This window comes from Phoenix dactylifera, chromosome 10 (assembly GCF_051530095.1).
Source record: "Phoenix dactylifera cultivar Ajwa chromosome 10, Ajwa_hap1_PhDact_Kaust_v1.1, whole genome shotgun sequence".
NCBI classification, from domain to species: domain Eukaryota; kingdom Viridiplantae; phylum Streptophyta; class Magnoliopsida; order Arecales; family Arecaceae; genus Phoenix; species Phoenix dactylifera.
The window spans coordinates 24289284-24316289 of NC_143199.1; the positions used below are offsets into that span (position 1 = coordinate 24289284).

General features: G+C 45.1%; 1 pseudogene across 10 annotated transcripts; it reads right to left on the bottom strand.

Annotated features, from left to right (window-relative positions):
* Nucleotides 1–635: 635 nt before the first annotated feature.
* LOC103716717 (BTB/POZ domain-containing protein At3g05675 pseudogene) lies at nucleotides 636–13760 on the bottom strand (annotated as a pseudogene). Of its 10 annotated transcripts, none has more exons than XR_015969338.2 (4): nucleotides 13497–13760; nucleotides 9419–9771; nucleotides 7668–7744; nucleotides 636–2384 (listed from the first exon to the last, which is right to left on the bottom strand). The product of XR_015969338.2 is annotated as a BTB/POZ domain-containing protein At3g05675 pseudogene, transcript variant X2 (transcript). The 10 variants fall into 10 exon arrangements; XR_015969339.2 differs by having other exon boundaries at nucleotides 9501–9771; nucleotides 13497–13757; XR_015969340.2 differs by having other exon boundaries at nucleotides 7668–7726; nucleotides 13497–13757.
* Between the last annotated feature and the right edge of the window lie 13246 nt (nucleotides 13761–27006).

A 27006-nucleotide genomic window follows, 5' to 3' on the forward strand; every position in this document is an offset into this window, starting at 1 on the left:
TAGCTTAACAAAGTTTGAAGGAAATGAAGGATCATGGTTGTGTCCTTCGCATTCCTTCGCACCCATCCGCCTTTGGATTGCCAACTGTGCAAATCTCAAAATGCCTCAAACTCTGTTATTCACCTGCCTGCATAGATCTTAAAGTGAGTAGTGGATGATCCAATAAAGAATATTTGCCGAGAAAAATCTTTCTTCCAGAAATAAAAAGTTTTCAGGCACTAAAAATTATAAAAAATAGAAAATTCAAACTGTCACCATTACCCGCTATCTACTTGGACTGATCTAACCTTTGCCCTTTTATGTTCCTATAAACCATAACCCCCCCCCCCCCCCCCCCCCCCCCCCCCCCCCCCCCTCCCCCCCTCTTTTTTTTCCGATACAATGGCTGTCGCAAAACCTATCATTGTATTTGTCCGCCGAAGCCTTTTACCATTATAGCAAGCAATAACCCCAAACATAATATTGCTTACTAATTGTTTCTTACAAAAGATCCTTTCCATCAGATGTTAAGTAATAAATTTTTGACCACTGTAATGAAGAAAGGGAAAATAATTTTTCCTCCCTCTCGTGCTTAACCTGCAAAACTTCATCACAAACATGACATGCACATTGCTCAACCTCTTTGGAACCAATGATGAAAAATGACATGCAGTGATTAGTATAAAAAAGAGCCATCCATCATCCTCACTGCATGACAAGTAAACATGGAACATTGTGTTCAGCATAAAAATCCAACCCTAGTAGAGCAGAACTCGATGGTTAGTTGCTCTGTCAAAATCTGCACTTGGTTGAAGAAGCTTGCCATCACATTTTAATAGGAGATTCAGAAGTTTGAACCATGTGCTCGAGACTTGGTTCTTCAGAAATACCATTACTCCAAAACATGCTTTAAATAAGAAGCCATGATTGATTTAGACAAAGACAGGTTATCATCTGTTGCAACATGCAACAATGAGAATTCAACTAAAGCCTCCTACTGATAGAAAATTAAGAAATGGACTCATCAGAAGCTGATGGTCGGGTTGTCTATTCCTTTGAAACCTACCACCAACCTCCGCTTTGCTGATTTAGTCCGATAACACCATACTTCAAATGCCTCACTGAGATCAGGATATTTCAACTGCTCGGTCCTCTGCATCCATTCCATGAGTATGTCTGCCTGATCATTTGATGGCAATGCAAGCACCAGCGAGGTGATAGCCCCTTCAATATTCTGGCACAGATCGCTGTCCATCTTGTAAGGAAATGCTTCATCATCGGCACTCTTTGAATCCAGCAAGGGCTTCAGCTTCCTAATATAAGGCAGCCATGTCTTGAGGAACTGGACCCTCGATGGTGCCGGAAGAACCACATTCCCATACCCAATGGCATCCAGAGCCTTCCCTGTCACTTCTATGAGCTTTGCTTTGATCGCCCACAAGCCAGAGCTGTACTTCTCATCTTGAACCACTGCAAGCACATGATCAGATATGCAAGCCCAGCCGGAAACGAAATCCTTCATCATTTCCATTTTTGGTAGTATGCTACAGATCCACTCAAGGTCCGATAGGCTCTGCAAGACTCTCTGCTCTGCCGCTTCTGGTGACCGATCAAACTCCGAGGGCAGCAAACTCAGTCCCTTCTCAAAATTGGTGAACATCTTCCCAAGGCCTGACCTCGCTTCGTATTTCACTTCTTCATCCACTGCTATTAATGAAGTCTCTTCATCCTCTAGAAGCATGTACTCTACTTGTTCCTGAGCAGAAGTCTTCAGTTCATCTGTAAATGGAGGAAACGAATTTTCGAGAGTTGTAGCAAGGCGAATTGCAGAGATGAAAACAGTCTTTGTGGCATTGGTGTCGACAGGTTGGACCCGTGCCAGTATGGGCATGGCTTCCGGACCTAAGGTTGGAACGACTTTTAAAATTTCCTCCTCTTCCTTTTCGTCCCATGGCACAGCCTCCAAGTACTGGATGCAGCTCTTGGTGATTGTTTCACACTGAAGAGCAATGGAAGCTCGGAGAACACCAAGGGAGGATTTTACAGAATCCCATGAGTCTGAAACTGACTCTTCAGAGAGGTAGCTTAGCTTCAAGAGCTTAACATAATGATCCAACTCAGATCCTGGGCAGTGCACTTCGATGCAGTTATTAGATTCAGGACTTGGATAAGTAGGATGTTTAGAAATCCAGTTTGCAAAGAACTTGCTCTTTTTCATTAATATGGACGAGTGGCAGTGGAACCACTCTGGCCTCCCATCTCTGTTTCTTAAGCGAACAGTGACATCGCTTGTGGTTTGATCACCAAACTCGCATGTCTCAGCTGCACTGGCTTGGTCCATGTGGTTATGTAAAGTCCAAAGAAATTCATACTTCATATAAATGATAAAAAGCCCCTAGATAGATCTGAAAAGAAGATAGTGAACTCAGCTATGAAATTTTAACAAATTTTAATGCGGCACAGCAGGAAAAATAGTATGAACTAAAAATATGATAACTTGGATTCCGACAATATAATTCCAACGAAACCATTCAATATGTCAATGAAGCCCATTACGTAAAGTTTTGACTCCCTTTATCTTTTCTATTCTTTCTTTAACAGCGCTAGTGGTGCAATGCCGTGGTATACCTTAGTAGTTTTTCATCTTGCAATATATATTTTCTTGAAGCTTCATATCCAGAAGAGTCACTGTTGTATTTTGAAATAACAATTCAGAAAGACATGCTACTGGAAAATCGATAATTCATTATGAAATGAAATTATCGTTCCTTAAAACCACAATTTATTAGGAAGAAGTGCATAACACTTGGTTGATAGACCCAAAAGAGAGCTACCCTTCATAAAATAGAGAGCATATGAGCACTTCACATAGAATTATTCTTGAACATCTCTTCAGGATTACAATATATCCCTCTCATACCACCTCTAGCTACAGAATCAGACTATTCATCATAAATTTCAAAAATATAGTGCCCAATGCACCCTCACGGCCTCACCTCTTATATGCAGTTAGGCAAGCACAGCTGAAAGAGGATTTGATACCTAAGTCCATTAAAAAATTATGTCAAAATCTCCAATTACCACTATATTGGAGTAAACTGAAAAACTTCTTTAGCAGAACCTTTCGATATCAGATAACAACCCATACAAATCTAATCACCTATTAGTTAACTAGAATAACATTTCTACTAAAACATTACGAACCAAGAAGATATGATTTCAAACTTGTTTCCAGAAAGGCTTTGGGTAGGTTTCTGACATCTTGTAATTAGATTAATTAGATTTTTGATCAAACACTCATTTAAAAATATCATAGCAGCCCGTACACCTGGGGAGAACAATAACTTGTAATTGTTTATTTATGGCAATTAAAAAAAGAGAGGCCAAATATGATAAATCACTTACTTGTCTAATCATTTCTCTAGGAACTTAAGCTCAAGCTCATTCTGAATGGATTCATGATTCAAGCTTTTAGGGCTGGGCCTTAACGAAGGGCCAAATTTCTGAGCTTGGAGCTCAACTACACAGGCATGGTCATTATTGCTGGTTGGGCTAGTGCAGCCCATTGACACTTTTACCCTCATTGCCTTCCCCACCTATCCATCTTGCATTTTCCATGCTGCTAGATCCCTTCAAATGCTGCTACTCAGAATGTCTCCAAGAAAGAAAGCTCTGAAAGCTGACAATAAAGAGTTAAAGACCATTCACAAAAACAAATCTTTTTGATGTTAGTGTTTGTATGCCTAGGGAATAGAGTTGGAAACAGGCTTGGACTGGTTCAGAGCCTTTCAGGGTGGGCTGCTCTTGAACCAGGCTGACACAAACCTTTCTAAAATTCAGGCCATGCAGAGATAAAGTGGAATGGATGTCATACTTCAAATAGCCTCGGATAGGCTTGAAGCCTGAACTCGCAGACATATATCAATTCCTGGCCATTCATTTCTCTACGATGGATTCTAGGATTGTCAATTCTATCTCATTCTCCATTAACAAATGGAAAGCCCTAGGCACTCTATCGTCTGTCAATCTCCTCCCCTTCATACCACATGTTGACTGCTCTCCTCATGAATCCACCCTTCCACTTGCCAAGCACCACACACTGCTTTACCATCCCATGGCTGCTCCACCCCTTTAATCCCATCTCTCCACTGTCATGAACTCCTCTCTCATCCACCTCTGTCCCCCCTTCCTCCAATCTTCCATTTCCCCTCTTCCCTTATCCTCCAAAAAATTCTCTTCGTTCACTGCGCTCCTGTCTCCCCTTCCAACAACCTCTCTTCCTTCACTCTCCTCCTTGGGTTCTTGCCTCCTTTATTCCTCATCTAGTCCTCTACACTTCTTTGTGCTCTCCGATCATTGAGCCTCCATCACTAGTTCATCTCATTGACATCAAACTCCACATTGTGCCACTGTTGCAACTTTACAGCCTAACTCTTTGTCACTCTGCCCATCCCCGAGCCTTGGGCTCAGTTGAAGCTAGGATTGAGCCTCTAGCTTTCGGGCTTGAACCAAATTAAAAACTAGCCTCCACATTTTCATTTTGGACCCCAGACAAGAATTAATACAACTACAATAAGTCATATCAAGCCAAGGCTAGAAGGGCAAGTCTTAAGCCCAACCTGTTTCCAGCCCTGCTAGCGAAGAGAAGCCAATGAATGTATTGCAAGGACATTAGCTGGATTCCTTGAAACTGAGCCCCTCCTTGACACCTTTAAGCCCTGATCACTTTTTTGAGAAAACGGCAACCCCGGCTTCAAAGTCTTCCTTTCTACCCATGGAACTTTCCAATTGAACTCTCTCTTTCCCAATTCATGATTTGGCTTGGTATGGTTGAGTAGATTAGTGAAACAAAGGATAAAACAGTGAAGAATATTATAGAAAAGAGGGGGAAAGGATATAAGCTACTTGGATGTAAGGACAACAGCTCTAATTGGGTGATAAGTTGGGCGGTTGACCTTATAAAGAAGCAAAGAGGAAGAGAAAAAGAAGAGGAAAAAGCAACCCGTGGTTTTAATCTGCACTTGGTAAGTGGATTTGATAAATCTCTCCACATACACATATATATAAGTATACTGCATATATAGACATATCCACATGCACATGTATATATACATACCAAGGTACGCCGAACTGGTACTGGTCGGCGTACCAGTGGCAACCTGGACCGAGTCGTACCGGTTCGGGCCGTACCGAACCGGTACCGACCCGGTCCGCCGTGCAGCGCGGTTCCCAGCGCGGGCGCGCGCGCTACCCAGTGCGCGCGGGGCATGTTCCTCGCATTTCCCCCGCATTTCCACAGGCGAGGCCGCGCGCACAGGATGCGTTTTACCACGCGGGACGCTCGCAGCCGCATCCTTTTCTTTTTCTTTTCTTCTTTTCTTTTTCTTTTCCTTCTCTTTTTCCTTCTTCTTCCTGATTCTTCTCTTTCCTTCTCCTTTCTTCTCCTCTCTCCTCCTCTCTTCTCCTCCCTTTCCCCCCTTCTCCTGCGAGCACCCCGACAAGGATTACCCCAACGAGACCCGATACCGGTAAGTCTTCTCCTCTTCTTCTTTTCCTCTTTCTCTTCTTCTTCCTCTTCTTTCTTACTCTTTCTTCCTCTTCTTTCCTCTTCTTTTCCATGCGCACGAGCACGTTGCCCCGCGCATACCAGTGCGAACTGGTCCGGTTCGCACAGGTACGTAGCGGAAACTATTTTCCACAGCTGAACTGTACCAATTGGCCCCGATATCAGTACAGTACATGCTGAACCGGCCGGTATGGGCTGGTTCAGCATACTATGATACATACATACATAGATATATAAACATATAGATACACACATGCATATATTATATATGTGTGTGGATGTATGTGTGTATATACATGTATATATGTAATCTAAATAAGAATCTACACTGAATGTTAGGCATGTCTTAGCACCATATTACAGAAAATGTTTTGGAGACAAGAATACAGGAATATATCACCTTTCTTACCGGACCTTACAAATTTAGCAATAATTGGATATAATAGAATTCATAAACTCTTAATACTTGAGAAATAACATAGTTTTTCAATGCCATTATATTAATCTTCCTGCGAAAATAAAAAAAAATTGTTCTTGAATCAACTTTTATTCTAATGGAATTTGAATTTTTGAGAAAATGATGTCAATGTTTCAAATCTAGTCAAGGGACCAAATAGCACATGTGCATTATCAGGCTGAGTATCCTGGTGCATCAGCAATAAGTATTTTTAATATTTTAAATAAATAAAATATATTAATATAACAATAGCGAAAATTATAGCATAATTTATATTGCTAATATTATTAAAAGATTCATGCATCCACCTCACCTGAAACCAATACCTAACCCAATCGCCTATTTGAACCTGCCCCATTCACATGGGCCTGCATAAGAGTGGACCGCATGCGGTCGGAGAATGCTAAAAGAGCTACATTTGCAATTGAATAATAATAAGTAGGCCGCAGAAGCCATTGCATGATGCTAATTTTGTCAATATGTATTGAGATAGTGCTAAGTAAACCTTCCTTTCAGCCCATATGCAGCTCAAATGCATATGGTGTCTGCATACAAGGAATGTGATGCGGTCAAGGAACTCCCAAAAATTTGGTCTTAATTTGAAATAATGATAAGATCTCTCAACTGGAACTATGGGCTCTTTTTAAGCAGAGACTAGGGTATTGCTATAAGTGCTGTCTATGGTTTCCAAATATATTTCATCAAATAAACAACAATACATATTCTTAGCCAATCATTACCATCCATATCAGAATGGATGGATGTTCAGTCCCATAGTGTTTGAAATCTCATGGACTCCTGCTCACTTCATTCTCGTAATATCAGTTTCTTTCTCAAATGGCTCTTCATTGCTATATAGAAGTGCACATGACATAAGAAGGAAAAGGAGACAAAAAGGAAGAGGAACTTGGATCAATTTTTTCATTCAAAAGACGAAAAGGGAGAAGAAGAAGATTGATGGAAGGTCAGTATATTTCTGAATTTTTTTTGCTCATTTAATTATAATTAATGTTTACTAGTTAATTGTTGTTCTAATCAAACAATTTCAAGATACTAGAAATGGCTTGAAGAAAATTATATTTATGAATTTTATGAAGGATAAGGTTTACCCTTCCCCAAGCAAAATCCTGGCTCTGTCATTGGATAAGATGAGGCATTCGGATTCTCAAATATGTGAGTCATAAAGTGCAAACATTAAGGCATAAGGCATAAATCTTGTACAGCGAAATATGCTCCTAACTAAGCCTTTTAAAGAATTTATCAAAACCACATTCCCTAACAAAAGCAATGCTTCTAACTTCTAAGAGTGTGTATTCTATCATTTGAAATAAACATCAGCTGAAATTCAATAATGGTTCCTGTGTTTGGGGTTATCAGCACACCCTGATGCATCATCCAAGGGCATTTGGGTCATGATTTCAGGCAGTCAAGAAACAGATGCCCTAGTGATCCATCAAAAGATTCATTATTAGCAAAAAAAGAAAAAAGAAAAAAAAATCAAACATCAGATCTAATATAATACAAGAACGGAATATGACAATATTTTAGGAAAGATCCATAGACAGTAATAAGCTATAAAGGACATGTAATGGCAACACGTGAGTGACAAGATAGCACAATATAAAGCCTATATAAGGTGCTTTCAGTAGGAAGTATGTCACCCACCATGTTATGCGTAGGCTCCAATTATAGTGCACCAATCTTAGAAGCATGCACCATAGCATCTGTACAAGTGTATTCCCCTATCATTTTAACATTTAAGATAGAGATATTTACACATCTTACAATTCACAATAAACATAACAATTTCAGTGAAACAATCAGCAATCACAAGCGATATTAATAAAATAGATAATTTTGATGGGCAGTGTAGTAGTAAAAGGAAACACAAACAGAAGACTGATGAATATGGCAAAAAAAAATATGAGCATGGACACATTATTAGGTAAATACAAAAAATTGAAGAGTTTGTCCGTCAAAACTGTTGTTAACAGAGAGCTACAAATGGTCTGAGCAATCTTATATGAATAAGGGAGGAAATGGGCCAGGTTGGGTGGGGTCAGTGACCTATATCAAATGTATAAGGGCCTCTCTTAAACCCGGTCGGTTAGGGATGCCCAACTTGAACCTGATAGAGGACCAACCTGTGTGACCAATTTAAGAACCAAGCCCATTTAATTTCTGGGTTTTCTATCTTTTAGGCAGAAAAACCAAGGATTGAAGTACCGAGGATTGAAGTCATACCGACCAAGAGTGGGTTTGGTATTGCGCTGAAATGAGGATCATATGGAAAAAAGGTACCATTGGATATGCATAGATACACCCCAAATACTCTTGGTGTGGCTTTTCTTATCTATTTTCTTATCAAAAGTTATGATTTGCAAGGAAGAACTGTGAGTATTCAGTTAACTACCCTAGTTATGATTTCCTCTTAGAGCTGAAGTTAGAAACATGTATAATTATCACATAAGTAATATATCAAATTACATATATATCACATAGTTGTTAAGATTAGCATTTGAAAAGCAATTAGAATACTAGAAATCATAATATATAAGGGGTATACTAATAATTACAACTAACAGACCGATGCACTCTAAAGAAGTCTAAAACTTTCACAGATTTTTACAGATGGGATAGAAGTGTAAGTATAATTATCTAAAACTTAAGATTTTTCAACATGATAATTTTTTAATATATTTAGAAATAGAAAGTCAAAAAAATTGCTACTAAAATTCAAAAACTAATACAAAAGTTTTATTGCAAACAAAATACACAAACCCAGAACATAGCGTATAATTAGCTATTACATCACAATAAATGATTAATTAAGAAATTAATTAATAACTTAATATTTTATAAATGATTTATTAAGAAATTAATTTTAATAGCTTATAGTCACAAAAATTATTTTTAATTGAGGGCTCTTGTAGACCAGCTCTATATATACATCATATAAAACAATTAGCCGAACATTAGTATTTTTTGCCAAGTAATTTCAAATTTATTTAACTTTCAGGCCTAGGCTCAGTGGAAACGAGCACCTAAATTGACCCTATTATTCGTAAAAAATTGCTAGGATATACATATCACAAGTGCAAACATGCTACCAATATTTTATCAAAATTTTGTATTTTTATTATGCAAAAAAATTAGTCCTGTAGGATTGTAGATTAAAACATTATCTATATCATATCCAAAAAACAAGCCAAACAAATACTCTTTTATCAGATTAGTTCCAGATTAAATTGACTTTTGGGTGTAGTATGTGGGATTGCCCCCAAAATCCACATACTGGAGCTTTGATTCATGTTCTCGAGCATGAATCCAAGCGCGATTATATCTTCCCTAGATTTGGCAAGTTCTCGGGGATCTTACCTGGATTTTTGAAAAAAGTAATAAGAGAAGTGACATACGTTGAGTCCCTTGATGTTTTAAGCCCATATCCTTGATTTTTGATGAAAAGCACCTAGATCCCAAGCCTCCCAAGCCTCTCACCTTGCTTTTTCTCCCTCACTGTTGTTTCTAGCCAAAGATGATGAGAATGAAGGAGAAAGAAGGCTCAAAAGGGGGTATTTGGTGGTATGACTTGGTCTCGCTCTTCTTGAACCAGTCAGTTTGGGCTGAACCAAAGCCAATATATCCAACCAGCTCAATCCCAGAGCAGTTCGGTTGGTTCAGGGTGTGGTTCCCTCTGAACAGAGCCTATGCGAACTGAGAAACCGTTGATTCAGTATGAACTGAGTGATTCCCGCATCCTGAGAAAAAACTGCAAAAATTTGGGCTGTTCATTTTAGGCATTTATGATAATTAAACTAAGACCAAACATTAGAAAAGAAGATAAGAATTGAAAGCTAAAACAATGATCTGCCTAACTATCAGGTTGCAAAATCATGGAGACATGAGTGCAACTTTATCTCCAAGCAGCCAAGTTACCTATAAGAGTTAATAGAAGCCATAACCACCAAAATAGCCATTGCCAAGAGCTGCAACCCTTGGACCAGTCAATAGCTTGGAAGACCCTTACAGACCAAAGCATTTACTTACAAGAAATCTTCAAGCACTTTAACAGATCCCACCCACCTTCTAAAGGGTCTCATTTGAAGCTCTGAAGTAGATAAGCTTGCTAAAGATAAAGAGAAGCGAAACCCATGGCTAAGGAGAAGTGAGGTGAGGAGATCTTAGTGGTCGATCAAGAGGAGTTGAGATAAGGAGACTGGTGTTGCAATGGTCGAAAGCTGCAGCTTGGTACAGTCCTGCACTATGTTGTTGGGAAAGGGTAGCTGGTGGGGTCAGGGACGAGAGGACAGTTAGAGAGAGGAGGGAAAGAGATTGGACTTGGGAGCATCCAACAGGGTCTAGTAGTTTAAAAACTAGATCATAGTGCCCATCTCTTCCTAGCTAAAGTCTCCAGCATGGTTGGCAAACCGTCCCAAACCAGGCAATTCGGAGCGTACTGAGCTATATCGGCGGCGAACCGGAACGATTCCGGCAACCGAAAAGAAAAACTGTCAATGGAGAAGGAGAAGGAGAAAGAGAAGGAAAGAGAGGAAAAGAGAGAGTAAGCGAAGGAGGGAGAGGAAGAGGAAGGAAGAGAGAGGGAGGCGGAGGCCGGCCGGCGGACGGCTGCCAAGGCCGGCCAGTGGAGGGCTGCAGAGGCCGGCGAGCCATGCGGAGGAGGCAGATAAGGGGCACCACCTCCGGTTTCCTATTTCGAACCGAGCCATGCGGAGGAGGCAGATAAGGGGCACCACCTCCGGTTCCCTGTTTCGTTCGAAACAGGGCCCCCAGAGGGGGGCTCTTTTTAATTTGGCGATTTTTAAGCAAGTCGGCAAATCAGCAAATTAAAAAGAGGCCCTTTTTGGGACCCCTATTTCGAACAAAACAGAAAAACCGGAAGCATAGCCCTTCTCCACCTCCTCCACACGGCTCGCCAACCTCCATCGGCCCTCCACCGACCTCTGCCACCCTCCTTCTCTCTCCCTTCCTCTCTCTCTCTCTTTTTCTCTCTTCCGTTCTCCCTCTCCCCCGCCTTCTTTACTGTGTCAGTACAGGTCTGGCACGGAATGATACAGAGGCGTATTAACCCGTGCCACCAGGCAACCAGTCAGGGCTTCGGTTCCAGCACAGCAGACCTTGATCTCTAACCATTGGTCAATATCCAGTGGCTTGTATAAGCTTACTTTTTCAAATTTCATTATATAACTAATACAAACTTAAATTTCTAGGTATAGTCCTCCGACTCAAAACATTAAGGGGCTTTGATCTAAACCTGAAAACTTGCTAACAGGTTGGGGTTAGCTGACCCACTAACCCAATAAGTGGGTCTAGGCAAGTTAGGTGCAAGTTGGTGGGGCCACATAAACGAGTTCTGGTCAAAATTGATATCCCTCCAAATGAAGATGAAGAAGTAGTGATTGGATCTTCTTAAAAAGCTCATTATGGATCAAATATCTTGAGCATTTATATTCCAAAGTTTCTTAAAGTTATGAAGTCAAATAACAGATTCAAACATGATAAAAATATTTGAAATCATCGTAATTCAGTTTAGTCACTACATGGATGAAGTTACACATAGTCCAAAAATTATGTTGGTTAAAGAGACAAACAATTATGTTGCCTAAATAATTACATTTGGATCATGTACCATATCCAAGTCTAGTCAAACCCTTAAAGTAGACAGTATGGTAGTTGAAGGGCTAACTTGTTAGATGAAGAATCATCTTGGTGTAATGTCACCACAATACTGAACTAAAATTGTAAAATTCTACATCGAAACCATGTTGGGACTGTGTTCCTTGACCACTATTGTCAACATCGGAAAATCCATGTCGACATGCATAGGCAAGTCAGATATGCATCAGATACTTTATCCGATCTTGGACCGCCACCTTGCCCGTATTGAAGGATAGGCTAAAAGATATACTTCAAACAACAAATCTGAAATGGCTCCAGACAAACCAAAACATAACAAGAAATAGGCTTTGATTGCTCTTATGACTCTTTTAAGGTTAAAGGGATTAAGAAAATAATATTATGTCATATATATTTTGTCCTCAAGCTAATTATCAATTTCTCGTAAGAAGCATGTTTTTTTTTTATATATATAAAAGCAATACTGGTAAGCCAAACACTGCCATTGTTTTAGTTTTCTCGAAGAGTTTGACAAAAAAAACACATAATTTACCATGTTATTGTTTTCTCTAATATTTATTGATGTAAAGGCCCTTAAGTTGTAAATAAAAATAGCAAATGAACAACCTAATAGTTCATGATGCATATTTGTGACCACTTTTATGGTCTCTAAAGTTCGCATAGTTACTAGTCTACCTCCCTTTCCAAAAATACCTATGATTGCTTTTAGCGCATTAAATCAAGAGTTACACTGCCATGGTGATATGAGTTCATCCATCACTAATAAGTTGGCATTAACATCAACAATCCACTTGTTAATTACATGTAAGACAAAAAAAAACTTAATAACTGTTTCCTTTTGACCCTTTTCTACTTTACAATATAAAACTCAATCTACTACACAGTTAAAGTAAAGCTAATTTTTCCTATTTTTCCCTGTATCCTGTTTCTTTGCCCTTCTCATACCAGATACTTAACATGCATCCCTATCCAAATCTACTATCCATGCTTATGCAGCATTAGTATGTGCAATTCCAGTTCTGACATCTGAGGAAAGCTAGCATTTGGAAGAAAAGCCAATGGGATGTGAGTAATAAACCTCATTGTTCCAAATAGCAGATCGCCCTCATCACGCGCAATAAACCTATGATCATAGCCGTTCTCATTCCAACTTTACATTCCGGCATTCAGCAGATATCATTGGTAAGACAATTTCTTGATATGCACTAACAAATAAACTCGTTAAACCTCTTAAACTAAATTTATATGATGCCTTAAAATTACATAACTCCATATCACTGTGGAAAACATTTTAAATTACATGCTCAAAATATCAAGGTACCCCTAAGAAGTTCAATTGAAACCCAGCAAACAATCCACAATCAATCAAATCACAATGAAATTCCTCATTCCAATCATATATATTACTACCACCAAAGGACTCCACCATACGACCTCTCTCCAAAACTTCAGTCCCAGTCATTTACTTCTTTTTACCTTTCTTTGAGGTACAATATTCTCTCAAATCCAAAAACACTCAAACCTTTCATTCCACTTACCCAAATAAAAACCACAAATTCAGAGTCGCCTCCAGAAACAACTCCGGCACGTCATATCAACAAAAAACAGCATCAGTCACCCAATACAAGTTTTCAAAATCACAACTTTTAACTACCCAAATTATCTATAACCCAAAATTCTCCTTTTACAAACATTAATAGCGCAAAAACCGAAGAAATAGAACAACCCGTCTCGAGCTATAGGGTAAAACAAAAGATTTTTATATTAGGGGAACAGAAAGAAACATCATAAGAAACAAATCAATCGACAAAAACAAAAAGAGGACAAGAGAATCCATACCACAGAATGATATGTTCCTCATCCCAAAGAAATCGATCGGCCGAGCGAAAGAAAGAGGACGAAAAGAGGCGCCTTTTCCTTCTTCCTCCTCCTCCCCACCCCAACTCACTCACTGAGACACGGAGAACAAAGGGGAAAGGAGAAGAAGAGCTCACCCCCAGAGAAAGAGAGAGAGAGAGATCAGACCGTCCAAATTTGGTCGTTTTCTTCTCCTTTTTACGTCAATTTCTATGAATTATCGTCAGCCCCCAACAAATGATTGGTGGAACAAAAAGGCTCACAGCTGCTTTCATCGAGGGCAGTTCCAGTTTCACTTGTGCCCCGTAGATGAACTTAGCTTAACTGAGGTCGGCTAATAAAGACAACGCAACACCAATAGATTTGTCATGATTTTGATCAGTCGGTGGAGATCTAGTGGGGAGCTTTGATAAGGGTTTGGCCTGTCTGTTGTCACTGTTGTTCTCTTCCTTAGGCCGGGGGTCGCTTATACAGTGAATGTAAGTGCTACAAAATTATTGGATGTGTGGTGATTGATTTGAGATTGAGGGTTGTGCATGGGAGACAGGTGCGCAGGCGAAGTACCGCGACTTGTTTGATTCATAAAATTTTTTTATTAAAATATTTTTTAAAATAATATCTAAATAAAAAAACTAATTTTTAATATTTAGTTGATCTAAAAAAATTTACATTTTAGAATAATTTATATTTAGTTGAGCACCTATTTTTATAAAAAATTATGTAAATATTTGTTATGCTATTAATAAAGAAAAAATTTTATTCTATTTTATTCAAAAGCTTAAGAATATTTTTGAAAAAGAAATATTCCAATTTTTAACGATAAAAATTGAATTTTTTATGTTCTATATGGATTTTTTTCTATAAATATAAAAATTTTATTTTTATAAAAGTTTTTTTTTGTCTGAATATTCTTACTAGATGTAAGATATTTTTGTACTTTTCTGTTGACCATATTTTTTTTTCTGAAATAAATGAGCTGTGTGTGATGCTATAATAAATAGCTTTATTCTTAAACTGGGCAAATATTTGAGAATGTTTAAAATCCAGAGGCCTTTTGTTCAAAAATAAACAAGTAATTTTTATAAAAAAATATAGTTCTTACGACATTTTTAAGTATCATGTAAAATTCTAACGTGTTTCCTTTTGCTTGTGTGCTGATGATTGTGACTAGCATTTGCAATAAAGTTCCGAAGCCAAATTAAATCAAATTGATGTCATCCCCACTTTGTTTAGCAATTTGTTGATTCAAAAGTGTACCACTTAAACAGCAAAGCTTCTAAAGTTCTCATTCCCTTTTTATTTGCCTATTCGCATATCCCCATCATCATTGACCTCCAATTTCTTATTTCTTAGGAGCCTCCATCCTTCAGTTATCTCAAGATAAATTTTGATGATAGTAGTTCTGGAGATGGTGGCAAGGCAAATGTGGACTTTGTGATTAAAGATCATGACTCACAGATGATTGCTAAGGGCAGGCGAAGCACCAATGGGCTGTCAGCTATAGGGATGGAGCTTAGGGCAGCATGGGAGGGTATCTTTTACGCGAGACGAAGGTTGGAGGCTGGGCACATCATCCTTGAAGGAGGCTCGGCCACAGTGATTGACTAGATATAATAGAAGAGATAGAGAGAGGATGGGAGTCCTCTACTCTGCGGATCCATCAAATGCTAAGAGACTGTAGTGCCTTATAGGCAATGCATGTATACCGGAAGGTGAATAGGGCCGCATACTAGGTCATTTTCTATGCTGCACGATATTCTGAAGAGGTCCGTTAGCCACACCAGGTGTCACACCTTTGTGAGGTCGGAATAGGGAAACCAATTTTTTTTCGAGTCCCCTCGCTCACGGTGTGCGGCAACTAGGATCTTTGGCTACCTAATCCTAGCTCAACCTCGTGCACGCCCTTTGGTCGGGATTAGCCCGCATGCACACACAAGTTTCAGCCCTTTAGACACTAGGCCGAAAGCCCCTCAAACACTCAACACTTGGCAATACATGAGGATCAAGGGAAAGAGACTTGCATTCACTCAAAACACAAGTGATCACTCTCACAAGCCGAGAGCATAGCTTTGCCCACTCACAAGGACTCAAGCCAACCTCAAAACCCTTCTCGGCCAACACCTTGGCCCGGCCAAATCCTCCTTTGGCCGTGGACTGCACTCACTTCACTCCGCACAAGTGCACTCCCCCTTGGAAACTCCAAAGTCTCTCTCGGCCAGAACTTAGGCTCCTCCTAAGTGGCCTCACACACCTCAACCTTAGGTGTTTACAAGGACTCCATGGACTCCCAAGCTAGCTCACTAAGTCACACACTTAGCTTCTCTTCTCTCATATTCAATCCGACCACCACCCAAGCCCTTTTATAGGCTAAGGTTTGGGTTAGTTACAATCCCAACTAACTAACCTCCTCAACCGAATTGGTTAACCGGTTGTAACCTCCTAACCTCTCCAACTAACTTAGTTAGTTGGTTACAACTTTCCAACTAACTTAACAACCTTTGCAACCGCTTCTTGAATTCCCCATGTGCTGGCTGCCAAGTCATCCAACCAGAACTCCATGTCAGCCTGACAACCAACACCTTGGCTTTTTGTCCCGCCATGTGGCACAGCAGCCAAACATTCCCTGTTGGAAAATCTGTTGCTGTCCTACGATCTGGTCACAGCCCAGCCAGCCAGCAACCCGCCCGGCCAGCCAGCGCCCAGTCGTGTGCTGCACCGCATGCCCTACGCGCTCGTGCGGCTTGAGCGCCCCGACGCGCCCATGCCTCGGCCTGGCCTGCGCGCCCCGCGCGCAGCCTGCTGTGGCCTTCGCAGAAGGACCAGCCGCGCGCGCGCCTGCACGCGGCCAGGTGTTAAGTCAGAGCGAGGTTCAGTGAGCCCAACCTCGCCGCCTGTGCATGGCCTGTCCAAGGCCAAATGTCTGGCACCCGGCCAAGTCTTGCCTCGGCCACGCGCACGCCTGCGCGCCGCCCGCGCCTGAGTTGGCCTGCCGTGCATGCACCAACTCACGGCTTTGCCTGTGCGTGCGCACGCCTTGCGCGCACCAGGCCTGCATCCGGTCGGCTGCCCTGCGCGCCCCTGCGCACGGCCCATCCAGTGTGAGCGCGCCCCGCGCACGGTCCGCCCAGCGTGCGCGCACCCCGCGTGCTCTCGACCTGTGCCTGGCCAGCCTGCCGTGCGCAAGGCTGCGCCCAGCTGCCTCCGCACGCCCGCACCTTGCGCGCGCCTGGCCAGTGCCAGCCGGCCGTGTGCCCACCTGGGCACAGCCCTCTCCTGTATGCGCGCGCCCAACTCGCGCCTAGCCTGGATCAACCAGTCGGCTGTGCGTGAGCCTGCGCACGGCTCAGTAGCGCTTGGCCCAGCCGTGCGCCTCCTGCACCCGGCCTGGGCATGGGCCAAGCATCCACGCGCGCGTGCCGCGCGCGCTAAGGCTGATGGCGTGACATTCCTCCCCCAGCTGAAGAAGTTGACGCCCTCGTCAACTCCTGCAAAAAGGAGAAAATGTGGTCCTCGAATTGCCACAAGTTGGCCGCTTGCTCCCAAGTGGCCTCCGTCACACCTTCACCTTGCCATTGGACCAAAAATTCAGTGTTTTTGCCCACCTTGCAGCGCTCAAGTATTCTTTGAATCCCCTTGGCATACTCCTTGCCGATGGTTGTTGGTGCCCTCCTTGGAACCACCTGATCTTCATCGTGGGATTGGTGGTAGGGCCGCAAGAAGCTAACATGGAAGGTGGGGTGAATCCTCAATCTTTCTGGCACCTCAAGTCGGCATGCCACCGTGCCAACTCTTGCCACAACTTTGAAAGGCCCGTCACACCTTGGCATAAGTCCCCGGTGCAACTTGATCTTCCCCATTTTCTTCCAAATTTGCGGTGTAATCTTCAATAATACTAAATCACCCACTTGAAACTCCAATGGTCTTCTCTTCTGGTCAGCAAATTTTTTCATTCTTCTTACGGCCTTGGATAGACTCTCCTTGGCCTCATCAATCAACTCCTCCTTCTCCCGAGCCATTCGATGAGCAGCCGGACACTCACCGGTCTCCTCTTGGAGTGCAACCTCTAAAGGGGACAAAGGTTGGAACCCCAAACTTAGCTCGGCTGGACTCTTGCCCGTTGAAGAAGATCGATGCAAGTTGTAACTGAATTGCGCCGGCTCAAGCAAGTCCAGCCAATTTCTTTGGCTTGCTGAAATGTAGTGCTGCAAGTTCTCCTCCAATAGTCCATTTATCCTCTCCGTTTGGCCATCGGACTGTGGGTGGTATGCAGTGGAGAAATGCAGCTCGGATCCCATTGTTTTGAGCTGTGTCCAGAATTTTCCCGTGAACCTTGGGTCACGGTCACATACAACATTGGCCAGCACTCCAAAGTACTTCACCACGCCATTGAAGAAGAGTTTTGCTGCAATATCAGCTGGGCATGGGAATGGTGCCGCCATGAAGACTGCGTACTTGGAGAAGCGGTCGACCACCACAAAGATAGACCGCATCCCTTTTACTTCCGGCAGACCTGTGATGAAGTCCATGGATAAGGATACCCATGGCTTGTCTGGAATGGGAAGTGGCTGTAGCAAACCAGCATCCTTTTTCCACTCCACTTTGTCCATTTGGCAAAGATGACATTTCTTCACATAGAACTCAATATCGGCATACATCTTTGGCCAATAATAGGACCTTTCCAGCAGCGCCATCATGCGTTTTGCTACTGGATGACCCACCCATTGTGAGTCATGGCACTCCTTCAACAGTAGCCTTCGAAGGCCTCCTCCCTTTGGCACAAACAGCCTTTGGCCACGGGCAAACAGCAGCCCATCTTCAGCCCAAAATTTCTGCAGACCGCCAGCCTGCACTTCTTGCAGCATCTTGATATAACCTTCATCTTTGGCAGCAAACTCCTTCAGCTGGGTTCTGAAAGTGCTGTGGAATGCAGTGAGGGCAGCAACATAGCCCTCCACATTCTTCCGGCTTAGTGCATCAGCAACACAATTCTGCTTTCCCGGCTTATGCACCCAGTCAAAACAGAATTCAGCAAGGTACTCTTGCCACCGTGCTTGCTTGGGAGTGAGCTTCCTTTGAGTGGCGAAGTAGGTGTTTGCCACGTTCTCGGTGATGATCTTGAAAAATGTCTCCAGCAAGTAGTGACGCCACTTCTCCAAACAGTGGATCATGGCGGTCATTTTCTTTTCATGCACCGAGTACCTTTGCTCCGTGGGGTTAAGCTTCCGGCTTTCAAACGCCACCGGGTGTCCCTCCTGTGACAACACACCTCCAATAGACACATTATAAGCATCCGTGCTTACCTCGAATAGTTTGTCAAAGTCCGAAAGTGCCAACACGGGTTCATGAGAGATTGAGGACTTCAACTTCTCAAAAGCTTCATTGCATTGAGCCGACCACTCCCATGTCATATCCTTCTTCAAAAGATCCGTGAGAGGGCTCACGATCTTTGAGTATCCCTTGATGAATTTCCGGTAGTAGTTTGCAAGCCCTAAGAAGGCCCACAAGTCACCTACCTTGGATGGAGCCGGCCACTCTTAAATGGCTCTCACCTAGTCATCCTCCATATGGATCCGGCCCTTGCTAATCCGGTGTTCCAAGAAGAAAATTTCCTCTTGGCCGAATTGGCATTTCTCCTTTTTAAGATACAATTTGTTGTCCCTCAAAGCTTTAAATACATGTTGCAAGTGTTCTAGATGTTCATCTAAAGAATTGCTAAAGACAACAATATCATCTAGATACACTACAACAAATTTATCTAAGAAAGAGTAAAGCACATCATTCATGAAATTGCAAAACGTAGCCGGTGCATTGGTTAGCCCGAAGGGCATCACCAAGAATTCAAATGCTCCATACCTTGTGACGCAAGTGGTCTTAGCTTCATCTCCCTTGGCAATCCTCACTTGCCAATAGCCGGATCTTAGGTCAAGCTTCGTGAAGTAGGACGCCTTTGCCAACCTATCAAAAAGATCTGCCGCATTAGGGATAAGATAATGATTTTTCACCGTTACCTTATTGAGTGCTCTATAGTCGATGCACATCCTCAAGGACCCATTCTTCTTCCTTTGGAAAAGCACTGGTGCCCCGAACGGTGCCTTGGATGGTTGGATCAAACCGGCCTCCAACAATTCGTCCAATTGTTTCCTCAACTCAGCAAGTTCCAAAGGAGCCATTCGGTAGGGAGCTTTTGCTGGAGGAACCGCCCTCCATATCAGCTCAATCTGATGATCCACCGGCCTCCTCAGTTGAAGTTCTTTTGGCAACTCCGTTGACATAATATCAGTGAAGTCACCCAGCAAATTTTGCACTGCCGCAGGAATTTCCTGCAGCACCTCCGGTTGGACTTCTCTTAAGGCAGCAAGGAAGGTGTTCTCCCCTTGCTTCAAGCCCTTCTTGGCTTGTTTGGCGGTGATCATAACTCCCTTGCCCTTCTCAGCCAGCACCCATGCTTCAGTTGAAACAAAACATGGTGCCTTCTCATCACCCAACATGACACCCCGAAGATGAGGCATTAAGCATGCCTTGGCCGCCAAGAAGAACTCCATTCCTAAAATCAGATCAAAGTCGTCCAAGAGTACAACCATTAGGAAACACGTACCTCTCCAAGATCCCAGCTCAAGGATGGTTTCGGCCACTCCCTTCACTGGCATAGCCTCCGAGTTCACGGCCTTTATCTTGCTTGGACATTCAACCACCTTCAGCCGCATGTGTTCAGCTTGCCGTTGCGACATGAAATTATTTGTCGCCCTGGTGTCCAGCATAGCCCTAACCTTCACTCCATTGATTTTTACCATTGTATACATCAATCCGGAGTAGAGTGGAGGTACCTTTTTAGCTATGAGAGCACTCACAATCTGTAGTGGATTGACTCTCGGCGTGTCATTCTCTCCCCCCCTGCGCTGCAGAATTCTGCACAGGCAGTGCAGCAATTGTCTTCTTCTTTACACAATTTTTTGCAAGGTGGGGCTCACCACATATAAAACAGCCCCAAGGGGCCTTCCCCTTCTCCTGCTGCTGCTGCTTTCGGTTTGAACTAGCAGCAGCTGCTTTGTTCTTCTTTGCAGCAGATGGCTTCTTCCGTTTCGGCCACTCCTTGGCCGCTTTGGACTTAGGCTTCGGTCCATTGCCCAGATGAGGTGCCCGAAAATCCATCAGTGCCTCCGCTGCCGCCATCGCCGAGGGGATATCTCGAACCCCTTGGCGTCGAAGCTCAGTTTGAGCCCATGGTTGCAAGTCACTCAAAAAGTTGAATAGCTTGTCTTCTTCGGACATATTGGAGATGTCAAGCATAAGGGAGCTGAAGTCTTTGACATACTTCCTTGTAGTCCCTGTCATCCGCAACTTTTTGAGGTTCTCCCTTGCAAGCCATGAGGTGTTGCAAGGCAAGAATTGATCCCTCAAATCTTTCTTCAAAGCAGCCCAAGAATCAACATGTGGACGCCCCGCGCCCACGTCGTCGGCCATCCGAGTTGCCACCACAATTTGGCATCCGAACTTAGGAACATTGTGGCCATGTTCACTTGATCTCTCTCGGGCACCTTCATAGCCTTGAAATAATTTTCAAGATCCCATATGAAGTTCTCTAGCTCCTTGGCGTTCCTTGACCCGCCGAAGGCTTTAGGCTCCGGGATCTTTATCCTCCCTCCATGGTCCGGATTGGAAGAGGTTGAAGGGGCATTCACCACAGCCCGCTTCAACAGCAAAACCTCCTCTTCCATGGTGCGCATTCGGTCCATCATAGAGGCCACCAAGTCAGCTTGTTCAGCCCTTTGGTGCTCCGCCCGCGTGCCCACATCTTGGACCAAGTCTCCAAGAAAAGTTTCCAATGAGACTAACCTTTCTTGGTGCTCGGTGTAGACTGAAATCAGATCTGGAATCTCCTCTTCACCCGGGTTGCCAACTAGCTCCTCCAGCCGCTCAACCCTTTCGGTCAACGTCATGGTTTCGGGGTGCACCAAGAAAGCTCCAAGAACAGCAAGAACGCTGCTCTGATACCACCTGTCACACCTTTGTGAGGTCAGAATAGGGCAACCAATTTTTTTTCGAGTCCCCTCGCTCACGGTGTGCGGCAACTAGGATCTTTGGCTACCTAATCCTAGCTCAGCCTCGTGCACGCCCTTTAGTCAGGATCAGCCCGCATGCACACATAAGTTTCAGCCCTTTAGACACTAGGCTGAAAGCCCCTCAAACACTCAACACTTGGCAATACATGAGAATCAAGGGAAAGAGACTTGCATTCACTCAAAACACAAGTGATCACTCTCACAAGCCGAGAGCATAGCTTTGCCCACTCACAAGGACTCAAGCCAAAGACTCTCACAAGGACTCTCACAAGGGCACCGCTTGGACTTTGGCCAGATCCTTACCTTATTTGTTGGGCGCACATGTGCTAACTGTTGTACGCCTGCTTGGCTCACACTTGGCTGACTTGGGCGCAATGTGCGCGGGCTTGAGCTTGGCTGTCGCCCTTGACTCGCTTGCTTGGATTGAGCTCAGCCACTCGGTCGGCTGGCCAATCCTTGGACTTGTCGCTGGGGTCTTCTTCTGTGCGCGCATGCCTTGGTGCGTGCTCACGGGCTGGTGCCCTTGGACATCACCCATGTCCATGCCCTTCAGTGGCATCCGTGCAGCCGGGTGCTGCGCGTGTGTTGGATGCTGGCGCGGCGTGGGCTAGTGTCCTGGTAGTGCACCTGGCCTCTTCGGCTAGGGCGAGGTTCTGGTGCCAGAACCTCGTCTGGATCCAATCTGGGTGAGGTTCGGGTCGGCCCGGCGCTGGGGCGTTGGCCAGCCCGGCTGAAGGCGGGGCGCGCGCGGGGGCACACGCGGCTGCTTGGGCGCGCGCCCGGGCGCACACAGGGGCACATGCTATTGGGTTGGTCCATTACTGGGATGCGCGCGGAGGGCCGCGCGCCTGCTGTGGCTGGTGCGCGCGCGGTTGGCCGCGCGCGGTCGGGATGGGCGCGCAGTGGTCTGCGCGCTGCTGTGGGCGCACGTAGGGCACTGCGTGTGGCTGCTGCGGGCTAGGCGTGCGGTTGGCCGCGCGCAGCTGCTGTGGTTGGCCCAGAACCTCGCGCGGGCGCTTGGCATGGCCTGCGCGGGGTTGAGCCGGCTGCTGTCCACTGCTTGGGCAGACCTCCAAACAGTGGATAATAGCTACTTCTTAGACTTGGCCGAGGTTGTGCTCGGCCAAATGCTCCGGATTGGGGCTCGGCGGATTAAGGTCTCCATCATTCCCCCCTCCTTGGAGAATACCCTTGTCCTCAAGGGTAGCATCAAGGATGGGACTTCCTTCTTTGCGTGACAATGCATCCGCCATCTTGTTTTCCTTTTCTGGTTGGTAAATGATATCATATTCAAAGCCAAGAAGTTTTACCAGGAATTTTTGCTGATCCGGAGTGGCAATCTTTTGTGTGAGGAGATGCCGAAGAGCTTGTTGATCGGTCATGATTGTGAAGCGCCTCCCAAGCAAGTATGGCCTCCAAATCTTGACCGCATGGACCACGGCTAGCATCTCCCGGGCGTAGGTACTCCATGCCTTCTTTTGAGGTCCGAGGGTTTTAGAAATGTAAGCCAAAGGCCTCTTGTCTTGTGCTAGAACCGCACCAATACCTTCATTGCTTGCATCCGTGTAGACTTGAAATGGTTGGTTGAAGTTTGGAAGGGCAAGCACCGGGGTTTGAGTCATGGCTCTCTTGAGATCTTCGAATATTTGCTTGGCAGCTGAAGTCCACTCAAACCCATCTTTCTTTAGCATGTTGGTAAGGGGTTTGGCAATGAGGCTGTAATCCCTCACAAATCTTCTATAGTAGCCGGTGAGGCCTAGGAATCCCCTCAAAGCCGAAATATCCTTGGGCAAAGGCCAATCGGTCATGGCCTCTATCTTGCGTGGATCCACTCTCACGCCTTGGCCGGAGACAATGTGCCCAAGATATTCGAGTTCTTCTTGCATGAAGGCGCACTTAGAAGCCTTGATATAGAAGTTGTGCTCTTCCAAGATGCTCATGACTAGATCTAAATGCTTCATATGTTCCTCCATGGACTTTGAGTAGACTAATATGTCGTCGAAGAAAACAATCACAAATTTTTGGAGGTAAAGCTTGAATACCTTGTTCATGGCCGCTTGAAAGGTTGATGGAGTGTTGCATAGGCCAAAAGGCATGACGAGGTACTCATAGTGGCCAGAGTGGGTGCGGAAGGCCGTCTTGTGGATGTCTTCCTCCCTTATTCTAATTTGATGGTAGCCGGCTCTTAGATCCAATCTTGTGAAGTATTTTGAGCCATGGAGTTTGTCCAACATTTCATCCACCATGGGTATAGGGAAGCGATCCTTGATAGTGGCTTTATTCAAGGCTCGATAATCCGTGCAAAACCTCCAAGATCCATCCTTCTTCCTTACCAAGAGAACTGGTGAGAAAAACGAACTTGTACTTGGACGGATCAACCCTTGCTTCATCATCTCTTCAACTTGCCTTTCGATTTCACTTTTTTGGAAGTGAGCATACCGGTAAGGTGGTACATTGATGGGCTTGCTTTCATCCTTGAGCCGTATTGGATGATCAAAAGGATGTTGAGGTGGAAGATTGGTCGGCATCTCTAGGACTCCTTGGTGTGCTTCAAGGAGTTGGCGCACTTGAAGTGGAAGGTCACTCATGTCTTCAATCGGCTGCGGTTGAGGTCCCTCCACAGCCCCTCCTTGGTTGGCCATAACCACAGCAAAGCACAAAGCTCCCCCACGGCATAGCCTTTCGAGCATGTTGGTCTCACAAGGACGGACCTCCTTGGGATGAAGTGCTGTCCAAACTCTCTTCGTAGTGCCGATTTTGAACTTCATTGTCATTTGTGTTGTAGTCGGTGACTACTTTTTCCACACTTCGAAGCCATGCGTTGCCTAGAACAACATCTAGGCCAACTAATAATAGGACATGTAGATCAGCCACTATGGGACTCCTTGGACATTGAGCCGAACATCCTTCACAATTTCTTGGCATTGGAGTCGCTCACCACTTGCAACCTTCACATCAAAGGGTTCGGTATCTGCCCCCTTGAGTCCAATCCTTTGTAATGCACCCAGATTGATGAAGTTATGAGAGGATCCGTTGTCAACAAGAAGGGACACCTCATGTCTTTCGATCCATGCCATCATCCTCGTAGTAGATGGGCGTTGTACTTCTGATAGCGCATGCAAGGAAGCTTCAGCATTTTCATGGGCGAATCTCGTGGCTTCGACTTCATGGTTCTCTTCATCAATGGTGCTACCTTCGGAGGATGATGTAGCACCTTCATCGGCCTCATCTTCGCTGCTCACAAGGTAGATGGCGAAGGATCGGCCGGGCTTGCATTTGTGGCCTTTCTCCCACTTGGAACCACACTTGAAGCATAGGCCTTCTTGATGTACTCTTACAACTCTCGGTTGAGCTTTCTAACTTTATGTTGCTGTGGTTTGGAGGAAGTTGCTGCAAAATGTTGAGGCTTCATTCGCAAGGGATTGGAGTCCTTGCGGTTGGATGGTTCTTTGTTTGGCCGCCGGTCATGGAAGCCACTTTGGTCTAGGATTTCGGCCATCCTCATTGCATCTTGAAGGCGTGTGGGCTGCTTGAGCTTGATCTCCTTGGAAAGCCATGCCTTGAGCCCATCAACAAAAGTGCCAAGGAGTGCTTCTTCGGACCACCCATCCACCATTGTTTGAAGTTGGCGGAATTGGTCGATGTAGTCTTGCACTTTGTCTTCTTGCCTCAGTTTGGCCAATTGGCCATGATGATTGATGGTCGGAGATGGTCCCCATTGTTTCAAGAACTCATCTACAAACTCCGTCCATCCCAACTGATTCCCCTCTCTAGCATAGATGCTCCTTAGCCACCTCCACCACCTACTGGCTCTTCCCTCTAAGTGGTAGCTAGCTAAAGTCACCTTCTCCTCTCTAAGGCTTTCATACACTAGGAAGTATTGCTCCACTTTATCCAACCATTCATATGGATCTCCTCCTCCAAATGTAGGAAAATCAATCTTCGATTTTCGGATCCTTTCATGATGATCCAAAACCCTAACATCATCTTCATCTCTTCTTCTCCTTTCCTCCCGATCTCTCCGGCCATAAGGCCTTCGATGTAGAGGACTTCTTTGGGGCTCACTCTCCTCCCCTTCACACTCTCTTGAACAATCCTCCTCTTGGATACCATCGGCCCATCTTTCAAATGCTTGTTCTCCTCTTTCCATTCTATTCCCTCTTCTTCTTCTCTCATTTTGAAGACCATCACTACCATTACTCTCTTTTTCTCCATATTTTCTTTCTAACCTCTCGTCATTAGCATTGCTGTGGCTGGTGCGCGCGCGGTTGGCCGCGCGCGGTTGGGATGGGCGCGCAGTGGTCTGCGCGCTGCTGTGGGCGTGCGCAGGGCACTGCTGCGCTGCTGTGGACGCGCGCAGGGCACTGCGCACGGCTGCTGCGGACTGGGCGCGCGGTTGGCCGCGCGCAGCTGCTGTGGTTGGCCCAGAACCTCGTGCGGGCGCTTGGCATCGCCTGCGCGGGGTTGAGCTGGCTGCTGTCCACTGCTTGGGCAGACCTCCAAGCAGTGGATAATAGCTGCTTCTTGGACTTGGCCGAGGTTGGGCTCGGCCAAATGCTCTGAATTGGGGCTCGGCGGATTGAGGTCTCCATCATTCCCCCCTCCTTGGAGAATACCCTTGTCCTCAAGGGTAGCATCAAGGACGGGACTTCCTTCTTTGCGTGACAATGCATCCGTCACCTTGTTTTCCTTTTCTGGTTGGTAAATGATATCATATTCAAAGCCAAGAAGTTTTACCAGGAATTTTTGCTGATCCGGAGTGACAATCTTTTGTGTGAGGAGATGCCGAAGAGCTTATTGATCGGTCACGATTGTGAAGCGCCTCCCAAGCAAGTATGGCCTCCAAATCTTGACCGCATGGACCACGGCTAGCATCTCCCGGGCGTAGGTACTCCATGCCTTCTTTTGGGGTCCGAGGGCTTTAGAAATGTAGGCCAAAGGTACGCGGTACTCCGTGCGCGCACCAGCCACAGCAGGCGTGTGGCCCTCCGCGCGCGGCCTAGCAGTACGCGCCCCTGTGCGCACCAGCCCAGCAGCGCGCGCCCGATCTGCAGCGCGCGCCCCCGCGCGCGCCCAAGCAGCAGCGTGCGCCCCCGCACGCGCCCAGCCTTCAGCCGGGCCGGCCAACGCCCCAATGCTAGGCCAACCCGAACCTCACCCGGATTGGATCCAGGCACGGTTCTGGTGCCAGAACCTCGCCCCAGCTGAAGAGGCCCAGTGCACTGCCAGGACACCAGCCCACGCCGCGCTAGCATCCAGCACACGCGCAGCACCCGGCTGCATGCATGCCACTGAAGGGCATGGACATGGGTGATGTCCAAGGGCACCAACCCGAGAGCACGCACCAAGGCACGCGCGCACAGAAGAAGACCCGAGTGCGACAAGTCCAAAGATCGGCCAGCCGACCGAGTGGCCGAGCTCAACCAAGCAAG